The sequence below is a fragment of the Cervus canadensis genome, chromosome 11 (assembly GCF_019320065.1).
Source record: "Cervus canadensis isolate Bull #8, Minnesota chromosome 11, ASM1932006v1, whole genome shotgun sequence".
Classification (NCBI taxonomy): Eukaryota; Metazoa; Chordata; class Mammalia; order Artiodactyla; family Cervidae; genus Cervus; species Cervus canadensis.
The window spans coordinates 70,562,514-70,577,339 of NC_057396.1; the positions used below are offsets into that span (position 1 = coordinate 70,562,514).

At 42.1% G+C, this 14,826-nt stretch overlaps 1 protein-coding gene and 1 non-coding gene across 8 annotated transcripts in view; both read right to left on the reverse strand.

Moving 5' to 3' along the window:
* AMBRA1 (autophagy and beclin 1 regulator 1) overlaps positions 1-14,826 on the reverse strand; it is a 166,224-nt gene that overhangs the window by 113,720 nt on the left and 37,678 nt on the right. The window lies entirely within an intron of this gene.
* On the reverse strand, positions 10,785-10,907 carry LOC122450687. Its single transcript, XR_006272186.1, has one exon. It is a non-coding gene; the product is annotated as a small nucleolar RNA SNORA26 (small nucleolar RNA).

Below are 14,826 nucleotides of genomic sequence, written 5' to 3' on the forward strand. Positions count from 1 at the left end.
GAAATACAGTATCAAAAACAGCCAAGGTCAAGGGACAGAAAATCATGAAATACCTTATCAGTGGTTTTCAATGGGAGGGGGTATCCCGCAGGAGACCTATACCTAGAGACATTTTTGGAAGCTGAAACTGGGTGGGGGGAGTACACTGGTACCTAGCGGGTAAAGGCCAGGGTGTTGCATCCTAAGATGCAGAGGACATTCTTCCTCAACCCCCCGACAAAGAATTATCTGGCTTGAAATGTTGATGGTGCTGCTTTTGAGAAACCCTCTGATATATCTTAATACTCTGAGATTAATGAAGGGAAGCTCTGAATAACTAATATATGAGGCAAGTCAATGCTTTAGCTTTAGAAACAAATTGCAGTTTAACTCATGATCTTGGGTCACTTATTAGTTGTGTGACCCCTGGCAAGTTCATTATCCTCAGCGTCCAAATTTAATGGGAAAAGCCTATTTCACAAGGTTGTTATGATTAAGTAAGAACATTAGTAGCCAGTACACAGCCTAATAAATAGTGATTTTTTTTTTCTTCCCTGGATGACAAGTTCCAAAAGTATCTGCAGGGAACACATGGCCACCCAGTCACTACTCCTAAAAAGTTGGTTTCCTAGAAGGACATGTGTCGAGGAAGGACCAGTTCTACAAAAGGCATAAACACGGGTATCTCAGCCCTAAGAGTCACATGAGCCTCACCCAAATAAACCAACAAGAGCAGTCAGTCAACCAACCACCAAACTGGCTGTCAGTCCATCCAACCACTGATTCAAACAACAAATAATTATTGAGTGTTTTATTATTGGGTATACAGTAGTCTATAAAATGGACATGGTCCATATATAGTAGTAGCCAGTACCTGAGGAGGGACCAAAGCACGATACTTCTTGGTATTCTTGCCCTTGTGTGGTCTCTTGCGCTGAACGTAGACTAGCCTGCTATTTGCTTTAATCAAGAGAACGCGGAGAGTTCTGGGTCTAAGCCTTGAAGAGAACTGACAGCTTCCCTTTCCTCCCTCGTGGAACTGTCACTTTTGGAAGCCCAAAGCTGCTACATTAAAAGCCTGGCTACTCTGCTGGAGAGGCCACAAGGAAAGAGGAGTCTTTCCTTGAGAGGCCTGGCTGTTGTAAATGCGCTTCCGGTTGACTTGAGAGAGACCCCAAGCAAGACCAGCAGAACTTCCCAACTGACATCCCTTCTACCCAAAGAACAATGAAAGATAACAAAACTGCTATTTTAAGTCACTAGGTTTTTTTGTTTTCTGGTTATGCATTAGTAGATGAAGGAAATAGGTCTGATCTTCTAGAACTTCAAGCTAGCTACAACAGCAGCATAAAAAGTTAGCTTACAGAGCATGTGGAGGGGCGAGTGGGCGGGGAAATAAATAAAAAAAGAAAGAAAAAAAGTTAGCTTACAAACCTAAATTAATCACATTGGTACTCAAGGGAACTTCAGCTATCAAAACTGAACACTAAACAAGACATTTGGAAACAGACCTTAAACAATAAAACTCAGGGCAAACTTGCTCACTGCATCCAAAGCATGAGGTCTTGGTTCTGGTCAAAAGGGTCAATGTCAAAAGAAAGACTTTCTGCTCTTTTCTACCTGTCCCAGTCAGGCTCCCTTCTGAACACACTTCTGCCCTGGATGGCTCGCTCTCAATACTGAAGGCGCCCTTAAAACTTGGGAAATGAAAGCTGTTTGTACTCCCTCTCTTATCAAGAGGCAGAACCAGCTTCTTTTGCACGTATCATTATAATAGAGTGCAGGAAAAGTGAAGATAATATCCCATTCCCCTGCTATGAACCAGACCACTTTCTGTATTATTGCACCTTCTAAAATAGAACCTCATTGTGTCTGCTGCAAGTGACTAATGGGAGTAACTAGCACCAGCGCAATCACAACAGCCGTTCCTCATCCTTTCTTTATGTGGCACCTCGCCTTTTTAGGTACTTGGTTTACTTCAATTGTATATGGTGAGATTTCACAAACACACCATGAAGGCTGAAGTCTTGGGGGAAAAAAAAGGATACTAACACAGAAAAGAAAATGACCTGTAGGAAATATGTCACAGCAAAAGCAGGTTTTTTGTTGTTGTTTAGGGGCTTTTTTTTATTCTGTTTGCTTTTTGAGCAGAGTGATAACAGAGAAAAGAGCGAAGAGCTGGCATTTCTCGAGCATCTAAATATGTAAGAGCAACTGATGCTTAACTCATTTAACCTGCATCACAACAACTTTAAAATTGAGGAAACTGAGGTTCAAAGAGGATCCTTAATCTCCTCAGGATCACAGAATAGGACCAGAATTTGAATCCAAGGTTACTCAAATTCAATCTCTTCTATTAGAATACATTGCAAGAAAAGAGAGGGAACATAAGGAGATTATGAGATAAAGCAACACTGCATCACACATGGGACAGGAGGAAAAGGAAAAATAAAGGTGACAGATAATGCAAAGGAATTTTAGTACACTACAGAGATTTAGGGATGAGATGGTGGTAGTGACATTAAGAGTTTCTAGATGGTCTAGGACTTCCCGGATGGTCCAGTGGTTAAGAATCCGCCTGCCAATGTAAGGGACGTGGGTTCACTCTGTGGCCCAGGACAATTCCACGTGCTGCAGAGCAACTAAGCCTGTGTGCCATAACTCCCGAGCTGGTGCGCTGCAACGACTGAAGCCCGAGTGCCTAGAGCCTGTGCACTGCAACAAGAGAGGGCATCGCAATGAGAAGCCCTCACACTGCAACACACCCAGAGAAAACCTGTGCAGCAACGAAGATCCAGTGTAGCCAAAAACAAATAAAAAAACAATTATAAAAATAAATTAATAAATAATCAGAGTTCCTAGATGGTCTAAAACAGTGTTCTCTAACTTGGTGCATAACAAAATCATCTGGAGATGGCTAACAAACACATGAAAAGATGCTCAACATCACTCATTATCAGAGAAATGCAAATCAAAACCACAATGAGATACCATTACACGCCAGCCAGGATGGCTGCTATCCAAAAGTCTACAAGCAATAAATGCTGGAGAGGGTGTGGAGAAAAGGGAACCCTCTTACACTGTTGGTGGGAATGCAAACTAGTACAGCCACTATGGAGAACAGTGTGGAGATTTCTTAAAAAACTGGAAATAGAACTGCCATATGACCCAGCAATCCCACTTCTGGGCATACACACTGAGGAAACCAGATCTGAAAGAGACACGTGCACCCCAATGTTCATCGCAGCACTGTTTATAATAGCCAGGACATGGAAGCAACCTAGATGCCCATCAGCAGACGAATGGATAAGGAAGCTGTGGTACATATACACCATGGAATATTACTCAGCCATTAAAAAGAATTCATTTGAATCAGTTCTAATGAGACGGATGAAACTGGAGCCCATTATACAGAGTGAAGTAAGCCAGAAAGATAAAGACCAATACAGTATACTAACACATATATATGGAATTTAGAAAGATGGTAACAATAACCCTATATGCAAAACAGAAAAAGAGACACAGATGTACAGAACAGACTTTTGGACTCTGTGGGAGAAGGCGAGGGTGGGATGTTTCAAGAGAACAGCATCGAAACATGTATATTATCAAGGGTGAAACAGACCACCAGCCCAGGCTGGATACGTGAGACAAGTGCTCGGGGCTGGTGCATTGGGAAGACCCAGAGGGATGGGGTGGGGAGGGAGGCGGGAGGGGGGATCGGGATGGGGAGTACATGCAAATCCATGGCTGATTCATGTCAATGTATGGCAAAAACCACTATAATATTGTAAAGTAATTAGCCTCCAACTAATAAAAATAAATGGTAAAAAAAATAAAATCAAATTAAAAAAAAAATCATCTGGAGAGCTTGTTAAAAACACAGACTGCATGCCTCCCACCCCCATTTTCCGATTCAGTAGGTCTGGGAAGAGCCCAGAAACTCACATTTCTAACATCGGCAGGAGTTGCTGATGTTCCTGGTCTGAGGACCATACTTTGAGGACCCCCAGCCAAAGATCACACAACAAACACATTCTCATATACGGACACCTCTCTCTCACCCCCGATCTTATCACATCCAAAACAGTACCATCTAACACAGCTGTCAAATTTAGTTGCTCTAGGAAGGTCTAAAAATTCAGCAACTTTTTGTAAATCAACTATATTTCTATTAAAATATTAAAATTAAAAAAATTAAATAAAAACTAAAAAAAAAAAAAAAAATTCCGTTATTCTGTTAGGACAACCATTATAGCAATGGTCCTTTGCCTTCAAGAAGTAACAGAAAATGATCAGTCAAGCTTCTGTCTCAATTTTGAGAACTCACAAGAGACGGTATGAAAAGGAATCAGAAAAGCATGCAGAAAAGTGCTGTACTTCTGGGAAAACACACTTCTGAAGTTAAACAAGAAAAAAACCAAAGAGTTCCTTTTTAATTTTAAAGATTTACATCCGCTAAAAGGGAAATTAAGAAAAAACTCCTACTAATAATAGCAACAAAACAAATAAAATACATAGGAATAAATTTAACCAAAGAGGTAGAAGATTTATACACTGAAAAACTATAAACCACCACTGAAAAAAGTTAACAAAACAATAGAAAGACATCCCATGTTTATGGATTAGAAGACTTAATATTGTTTAAATGTCCATAATACCCAAAGCAATCTACAGATTCAATGAAATCTCTATCAAAATCCCAATAGCTTTTTTTTTTGCAGGAAAAAAAAAATCTTAAAATTCATATGGAATTTCAAAAAGAGTTCTGACTAGTCAAATAATCTTGTGAAAGAGGATCCTAGCTGGAAGCCTAACACTTCCTGGTCTCAAATCATACTGCAAAGCTACAGTAATTAAAACAGTATGGTGCTGGCATAAAGACAGACATATAGACCAACGGAACAGAATAGAGAGCCCAGATATAAACCCTTGTGTACATGGTCAAATGACGTTTGACAATGAGGGCAGGAAAGTCTTTACAAATGGTACTGAGAAAACTGTCTATCTACATGCAAAAGAATAAAGATGGGCCCTTATTTTATGCCACAGGTAAAAATGGACTAAAAACCTAAACATATGACCTAAAACTATAAAACTCACAGAAGAAAATATAGGGGGAAAGTTTTATAACACTGGAATGAGCCATGATTTCTTAGATATGACACACACCAAAAAACACTGGTAATAAAAGTAAAAACAGACAACTGGGACTGCATCAAATTTTTAAAACTTAAGCAAAGGAAACAACAGAATAAAAAGGCAAACTACACAACAGGACAAACTGTTTGTAAGCTATTTATCAGATAAAGGGTTAATATGCAGAATACATAAAGAACTCTAATAAGTTAAAAACAACCAAAACCCCACTTAAAAAAAATGGGCCAAGGACTAGAATAGACATTTATCCAAAGAATATATACAAATGGTCAGCAAACATATGAAAAGATGCTCAACATCATTTATCATCAGGGAAATGCAAATAACCCACAATGACATCATCTCATGAATATTAAGATAAAGCTCTCCAAAAAAAAAAAAACAAACCCAAAACAGAAAATAACAGTTCTGATGAGGATATGTAGAAATAGGAACTCTTGCACACTGTTGGTAGAACCCTAAAACTGTGCAGTTGCTATGACAAACAGTATTGCAGTTCCTCAAAAAATTGAGAATATAACTACCATATAACCGAGCAATATCACTTCTGAGTACATATGCACAGGAATTGAAAGCAGAATCTCAGAGAGACATTTGAACACCCGTGTTCACTGCAGAATTATTCACACAGCCAAGGTGTGGAAGCAACCTAAAGGTCCACCCCTAGATGAATGGATAAAAGCAAATGTGGTATATATACACAACTGAGTATTATTCAGCTACTTAAAAGGAGGAAATCCTGTCATATGCTACAACATGGAAGAGCCTTGAAGACATTATGCGAAGTGAAACAAGCCAATCACAAACAGACAAACCGCTGCATGAGCCCACTTATACGCGGATCTAAAGCAATCAAACTCACAGAAAAAGAAAACGGAATTGTGGCTGCCAGGGAATGGTGGGGGGATGAGAACTGTTCAATAATCATTTCACTCTTGCAGGGCAAAACAGTTCTAGAGGTTGGCTGCACAACTCTGTGCAAAGACTCACCAAGACTGCACATTAAAAAATTAAGAGGGTAAAAAAAACAAACAAACAAACAAAAAAAATTAAGAGGGTAAACTTAACGTGTTTATTTTTTTAATCATAATAAGAAAAAAGACCCCCAAAATAGGTTACATTTGCCATCAGAACAAAGAAAAGAAGAGGTGAAAGTGACCAACCAGACAGCAGGGAGATAGAGGGAAACTGAGAAACGTGTATGAACACGTGGAGGGGAGGAAAAGAGTCAAAGAGGCAAAAAGTTTCAAAGTCATACTCTATGATGCAGCAAAGGAAAAGGGCACAGCGTTAACAAGCTGCAAGTCTCCTATGACACGCTCGTACTCTCAGCCTTTGACTCCTTTATTATTGCAATCTTCTACTCCTGCTCCTAACTTGATTTTAATTTTCTGGCAGGTTGACATCCAAATCAACCGACCTTTCCACTGAAACCCACGCCTCTGTCCAAGGCGCTCTGCTCAGAGGGAGAGGTGCAGTCTTGTCCAAGACTTTACACAAGTCCATCATTAAAGGAAGGTTACTTTCATACTGCATAAGCTGACATGACAGAGATCCGCGTACTCAACTGTGTCCCAGCCAGCAAATGAGCTTGGCACCCCCACTTTCCCTCTTTGGAAACAGAGGAGGAGTCTATTAATTGTTGCTATTTTAAAAAGTCAGGCAGTTTCTCAGGTGAGGAGGTTGTCGGCTTGTCAGCCTACATCCAGCAGGGGCGCCCTTGGCGGGTGAGTTAGGCAGGAGGGGTGGGTAGAGGGGAGAGTCCTGCCACGTCCAGTGCCTCCCCCTGGTGGAGCTAAGTGGTAGGGAACTTAAGAAGACTTGCTTTAGTTAATGAATGCAATAGGAGCCAACACAAAATTGGAAATAAGCAGGAAATGGAAATGGATGAGGTCCATTTTTGTGTTTTTTTTTTCTATAGAATCCAGAAATCTAGATTTATGTAGAAAAAAATGAAATTTTTAGTAATAGTGTGAGTGCCAAACAAATGTATCTGAAGGCCATTCTGCAGTCTCTGGGCGAATGTTACAGACCCACCCACTAGAGCCAAATGTGCTCATGTGAACACACTGTCAGCTGCTTCCAAGAAGGAGCAGAAGACGTGACTGGAACTCCCCCCAGCTCCACCCCACAAATATATAAAATCCAAGAGGAGGGGGAGAAGCTACCTGCGCAGCTCTAATGGGCCGGGACCGATTACAATAAGCAAAATTTATCATGCAAACAGAACCCCGTACACCTGGTGTTATCATCTTCAGCAAAACCTCCAACGCATCCTTTAGAGCACTGCTCTGAGCAGATCCAGTAGAGAAAGGGACCTGAAGGGGGTAAATGAGTACATGGGAAATTGCTCCAAATGTGTTTTGCAGTACACATATAGATCCCACCGCAGTCCCTGCAGCACTCCAACACTCTGAGCTGACAGAAGCGATTACATCTCTTCAAGTTCTCCATGTGTATATACAAAGCACACAGCCTGCTCTCCACCGCTCAGCCCCAGAGAGAGTGTGATGGGGGATAATTTACATCACCCCAACAGGTGCTGATCTGACTTACACTGGGGGAGGGGCTGTCTGTGGAGCTGACTCTGCCTGGAGGACCTGGAGGCTCACACCCTCCCCAACACCAGGGCAAGCCTCCTCACTTGCCAAGACAGATATGGAGCAAGGTTAGAAAACCTTGCTTCCGGGCAGAAAGCAGAGGAAACAAAGAAATTCTTCCTGCACTTAAGCCTGCTCTTCACTGTCAAAGAAATCTCAAAAGAGCAAGTACTTAGGACATCCAGTCCAAAGTACAGACAGAGGGAACAAGTGCAAGAGTCCGCGACCTACCTCTTCCGGGACTCTCATTATCATAACGCCTTTTATTACCATAGCACCTGACTCTCTTCCATTCCAAGTCATGTTCACATAAGCAGGGGATTGGCAAGCCACAGCCTGTCGGCCAAATCTGGCCTGCTGCCTGTTTTTGTACAGCCCGTGTGCTAAGAATGGCTTTTATATTTTTAAATAGCTGAAAAACATCAAAGGAAGACTATTTCATGACATGTGAAAATTATATAAAACTCGCGTTTGTGTCCATAAGTGAAGTTTTTATTGGCGTGGAGCCACACTCATTCACTTCCATATTGTCTGGGGCTACTTTCGTGCTACAATGGCAAAGTTCAGCATTTGCGACAGAGACCATATGGCCTACACAAAGCCTGAAATATTTACAAGCTTGTCCTTCACAGAAAAAGTCTCAATCCCTGATATAGAAGATACAACCAGGGATCACTCCAAATTCAGAGGCTCAAATACAATGTGACTTGGTTGGGCAGGAGAGCAGAGAAGGGGGAAAAGATGAACAGCAATGGCCACCATCTCGTCTACTCTATCCTCACCCTCCAATTGCCAAAGAGAAAAATGGGTTTTAACCATGCCTTAAAACAAATAAATACCTACAGGCTACCGCCTCATGATGGGCCAACAGATATCCGGATTCTTTACATCATTTAGCAAGGCCAGGAGGACTAGGTGACCCAAAGCCAGTAAGTCAAGGGAACGTCAAAGATGAAACCAAGGTTATGTCTCCCTCATACACGACTGTTGGAGAAGAAATGTATAGGAACACCTCCAGGTGGCAGATGTTTAGAACAGAAAGAAAACAAAACGCAGAAGTCATTGTCAACTTGGGAGGATCAGATTCCTGAAAAACCCAGTGGTAGGATTTACTACTGAGAAACTTAAGACTTTATGTGGGGGCGCGGGACACAGGATTAAAAGTCCTAATCTATGAATGTACGCATATCTACGAAATTATGTTCACTAAGATTAAAAAATGTTATTTTATATGTTTTAAATTAGTAGTAATGAACAGAAATAATTTTCAATTACCATTAACAATGTTCACACTCCTTGGCCCCAGAGACGGAAGCTCTGAAAATGCATTGTCCTCTAGAGGCACCTGCACAAGTACCCAAAGATGTGCACGCTGTCTCTGTGCACAAAACCCAGAAACAATGCAGATTCTATCAACAGAGGGCTTAACTGGGGCGGATTCAATTGTGGGAATACGATACCACTGTTAAGGAAGAATGCAGCACATCCACACACATCAACACGGAAAAATGTCCGTGACATACTAAGTGAAATATGCAAATGGTGGAACAGTAGACTTAGTATGATCCCATTTTTATAAATAAAGAAAAATGTGCTTTCATTTGCATAGAAAAAAATTCTGAAGTTTACACACAAGTTATTAACAGTGGCTAGCACTGCAGAGGACATGTACTATAGATAGATAAATCACACGTTTCTATGTTTGAATTATTACTAACGAATTCGTATTAGTTTTGTGAGAGAAAAAAAACAAAAACAGGCATCTCACAATTTCCATTTATGATCCCTTGTTCACTGTGAAGTTTTCAGGCTCTCCCTTTCTCAGTTTTAATAATATGCTGTCATGGTTGGGGAATGGGGGTGAGGCGCTGCAGATAATATGCCTGCCAAGAGGCTTTATTTCTTTATTTATTTGGCAACTCTCATCCAAACATTTAAGGTCCTTCTAATTCTGACACGATCACTGACTCCCGCCTTCAGGTTTTCACCACAGAATCCAGACACAAACTGATCCAAAAGTGTGTGCTGCTGGCCTAACTTTAATTTACCCCATTTAGCAGAGCCTCTTCAGTCATTGTCAATCACAGCCACAGTGATCCTTTTAAAACATAAGATCACGCAACTCCACTCCCCAAGGCTTCCCAAGTCTCTCAGAGTGAGACGGGCAATCCCTTAAATGGCTTAGAAGGCCGCATAATCTGGGCCCCATCACCTCTCTGACTTCACCTCCGTCACACCGTCCTTCGCTGTGCTCCAGCCAAGCGTTTCAGGGAACCTGACCTGTCCTTCTCTGCCGAGAACGTCCTTGCCCCAACTCTACAGAGGCTTCTCCCTTGCTTGCTTGAAGGAAGAGGTGTCTGCTCCAACGTCACCTTACCAGACTCCCTCTGATGACCCCATTTAACATTGCAAATCTCTGCCCTAGAAACCCCTACATTTTAAAATATTTTTCTCCATAGAATTTACCACCACCTGGCGCACTAGATATCTTATTTATGTGTTTATTTTCTTTCTCCCATTAGAATAAGAGACTTGATGCTGGTGTTTAAATAATATATAGTACACCCCGCAGATACTTAGCAAATATTTGCCAATTTATGAATGAACAAATTGACCAGAGTAATTATTTCACCAACCCAGGGTTATATAGAAAGACCGACGCTCCCTCACAGGAGCCTCCTCCTTTAGGGCCTGGGTTTATCTTCCGTTAGCGTCCCTTATTCTCTTAAAACTAAGCTGCTTAATTCTACCCTCAGCTTTTTTGATTTCTCAATACCTGGTTCTCTCTTCTCGGAAGGACCAAGTCAAGATTTGCCGATCCAGATGTTAAATTCCCTTGGTGAAGAATTCTCCTCTCTTCTTTGTCCTCAAATCCTAAACTTCTGAGTAAGAACTCAAAAGTTAGGAAGGGCTTATTTTATTTTATTTTTTTTTTATCGCAGTAAGTTTATTTATTTATTTATTGAAGGTCAAGTTTAAATTTAATGACTTTGGTGTTAACTACACACATACTAGTAAGTGCTAAGACTTAAAATCTTCCGGTTCAGTTGTGACTCCAGACAGGATCCAGAGAGGAGTTCTAAAAATCTCTTCTCTGGGTTTTATGGAGACTTTCTTTACCCTCCTGTGTTAGCCTCTTATGGCACTGCGTCAGCCTTAAAAGGGCACTGGAAAGGGTCAAGGAAGGGCTTATTTTAATTTGACTATCAAACACAACAAGTCCACCAAATTTTTAAGGGCATAATCACAGAGATAAAGCAAAATTCTTTCTTAACATAAGGACTCTGCCCCCAGGAAACAACACAAAACCTAAAGTCATTTCAAAACTAAAAAAAAAAAAAAAGATTTAGTTTAATAATGCTCAGACTCCTCAAAATGGAAAAAAAAAAAAAAAAGATGAGAGAACCCATTTTCTTCAATCTCCAAAAATCCAATTTCCAAGCAAAACCACTGCAAGCTTTCCACAGAAAACTAAGAGAAACATAAAGCAAAAATGGGAAACAGAGCCTGCACATCTAATTTGGTTTATTCACATCTAATTTGAACTTGATCAAGATCAAGTATTTCATCTCAGAGACTGTAGAGTATTTAAGGAGAAAAACAAAACCCAAGCACTGACTGGTGGAGACACTAATATCGCTGAGACGCCGAGCCGACCCCCACAACACGGGCTCAGGAGGGGCTGGAGCACTGTACTGGGCGTGCAGGCCCGGGGACGTCCGCGCGGGCCGGCCTGAAGGGCAGCGGGCGGGCTGCAAAGACTGCAACAGGCCCCGGCACGGGCCGCACACGGGCCAGAGGCACGCTCAGGGGTGCGGCGGCGGGGAACACGCTCTAGGTCACCCGGGCCCAAGTGAGAGACGGCGTCTTCACCAGGCACTACTGCAGTCCCCCCACTGGGTTTATTCAACAAGCACCCACTGAGCCAACGACTCTCCAGGAGACCAAGGATGTGATATAATGATTTTTTTTTTCTCCTTTAACTAACAAAGCCAAAAAGGATATACACTGCATACTGAATCACAGAGGATGTAACTTCAAATCGACAACCTGAATTCAATTTATTGAGCACCTACTATATGCCAGACACTATTCTAGGTACAGTAAGGGATATAGGCACAATCACCGCCTTCAGGGAGCTCGCTGACATGCTTCTCTGTCATGGCCATGACACGACAAGGAAGGATCTATGTCCGGACACAAACAGCAAAGAGGAGAAAGTGATTATCTGGGGCAGAGAAGGTTTCCCAAAGGAAAAGGGGCCGCTGGGTTAGATTCCGAATAATAAGCTGAGTCTGTTGTTGTTCAGTTGCTAAGTCGTGTCTGACTCTTGATTTTAGATATATAAAACCCTGCAGACCCAAGTCAGTGGCACAGAACTACTTGAGATGGACCCCTGCATATATTACAATCATGCTGAGCAGACAGGTACTTTCCTAATTTCTCGTCTGCCTCCTCCCTCTTGTGGACCCGGGACTACCCCCATGAACATGGCCATTCATGTATTTCCCTCCATCAATGACATTCTGCTACAGCTCCAAGGAGAATCTCCATGTGACTAGTGCTGAGAGACTAAGGGGTCAAGCAAGTTGTTGGCTCATGAAGCCTCAAGAGGTTTCAGGCTGCTCCAACAAAGCAATCCCCTCACAAAAGTCTTAAAAAAAAAAAAAAAAAGACAAATCTAATGAAGACTTTCAATTCTAACCTTCCAGGGTCTGGGTCAAATTCTATGCTTATAACCATGAATGTCTTCCCCCAATCTTCGTCTATCATAAGGAAAAAGTACAGATCAAAAGACATCTGTTCTCAGAACACACACAATTTTATAGTAAATATTTCAGACCTACGGCATCACCGATTCAATGGATAGGAGTTTGAGCAAACTCCGGAAGACAGTGAAGGACAGGGAAGCCTGGCGTGCTGCGGTCCATGGGTTGCAAAGAGCTGGACACAACTGAGCAACTGAACCACAAAAGGCCTTGTTACCTATCTGGAGAAGAAATGCAGGAATTTCAGCTAGGGAAGATTTAGCCCAAATCTGATTCCCCAGTTGTTGAGATTTTAAAAGTGAACTTCCCTAACGGAATCACTTTAAAAGGAATAACGAGGACTTCCTGGCAGTTGAGTAGTTATGACTCTTGCTTCCAATGCAATGGATGCCAGTCTGAAACCTGGTCAGGGGACTAAGATCCCACATGCTGTGCAGCCAACAAAAAAAAACTGGGGTCTTCCCTGGTGACTCAGCGGTAAAGAATTCTCCTGCCAATGCAGGAGACATGGGATCAATCCCTGCTTTGAGAGGATCCCACATGCTGTGGAGCAACTGAGCCTGTGAGCCACAACTACTGAACCTGTTCTCTACAGCCCAGGAGCCGCAACTACTGAAGCCCAAGCGCCCTAGGGCCCGAGCTCTGCAACTAAAGAAGCCACTGCAATGAGAAGCCTGCACACTGCAACAAGAGGGGAGCCCCTGCTTGCCACAACTAAAGAAAGCCCGCGCAGCAACGAAGACCCAGCACCGCCAAAAATAAATAAACAAAATTATATTAAAAAAGGGACTTCTTTGTGGTCCAGTGGCTAAGACTCCACACCCCCAATGCAGGCGGGCCTGGGTCCAACTGCTGGTCAAGGCACTAGATCCCATGTGCTGCAACTAAGCGTTTGCATACTGCAACTCAAGATCCCAGACTGAAGATGCCCAGTGCAACTAAGGCCCGGCACAGCCAGATAAATAAAACTAAAAATATTTTTTAAATAAATTTTAAAAATATATTTTTAAATAAATAAAAGAACTAATCAACGCAGTTCTGTGGCAAATAACTAAAACAGTGTTTCTCCCATGTCCCTATAAACATCATGTTGATTTACCCAGTGACAATAATTACAAATGGGCTATCAGAGCTCCAATTTCTTACAAAGCAAAGTCTACTGAAGAGCCCCTCAGGCAATGATCTACAGGAGCAACAGAGGTTTTCACAGAGAAAACTGACAGTGAAAGCATTCATTTCAAATGAAGAGGAGGAAAGAGTGCCCTCTTTAGGACCCAGGAGTTCTGACTCCCATCTTTGCTACAGGCACCTCAGTAAGTCACTTCCCCTCACTGTATCTAAGTTTCCTTACCAATTAGAAAAAGAGAGAGAGAGGCAGAGGCTGGGCTACATAAAGTCTACATTGTCTCCAGTTTTAAGATGCCATTTAAAATAATTTTCTCTTTTCCTTAATACCAGCCTTTCAGGGCCACAGGGACTCCTGCTGCAAGGAGCCACAGTACCCTCATCTTCTCCTGCTAGCTCAAAGGCGATCAGACCCCAAAAGAAGCTTCTCTTGGTGGTGAAGCAAAGGGCCTGCCATCCAAGTTATAAATTGTAATCTGGAATCAAGACTATAGCCTATAGAGAGTCTCTTTACACCGCCCACAGGTAAAAGGAGATAAACTGTGAGCTGGTTATCACTGTTAAGTAACACAGCGCTATACTGAAATACACATGCTTTTGCTTCACATTCTCACTTTCTGAAAACACTATAGATTGTATCAGCAGAGGCAAGGATCAAAACATGCCTCCTTAGACTATCTCCCACTACAAAGCTGAAGAAGAAACCCCCTCCCTTCAAGCAGACGTGCGCACACAGCAATTACACCTTCTCGTCCCTGCCAGCCCAGCGGCAGCAACAGCCCAACAGTGACACCTGCTGGGGAAACTCAAGGCCACTCGACAGCCAGAGAGCGTGGGACCTCCGGGAGGCAGGAGGAGCTGCCGCTTCACGCTTCATACGTAGCAGTCATTTACACCAAAATGCAAGCTCTCAGTGTGTGAGGAAGTGGTGGCCCTTCTTTAATGGGTGTGCACTTAGAATATTTATAATATACCTCACTTTTGAGTAGGCTGTCAACCTTCATGGTACACACCTCATCTCACTGAAGCTCATCTGAAAAGAAGCAACTCCATAAATAATGTATCCAACCACTGTATTAATACACTATTTTATAACGAGAACTATGCACCTGTATATTTTGAATTTAAAAAGCATATATAAAATTATTTACAGCAAAATGACAAGGGGTTTCATCTTCTGCATCATACATTTT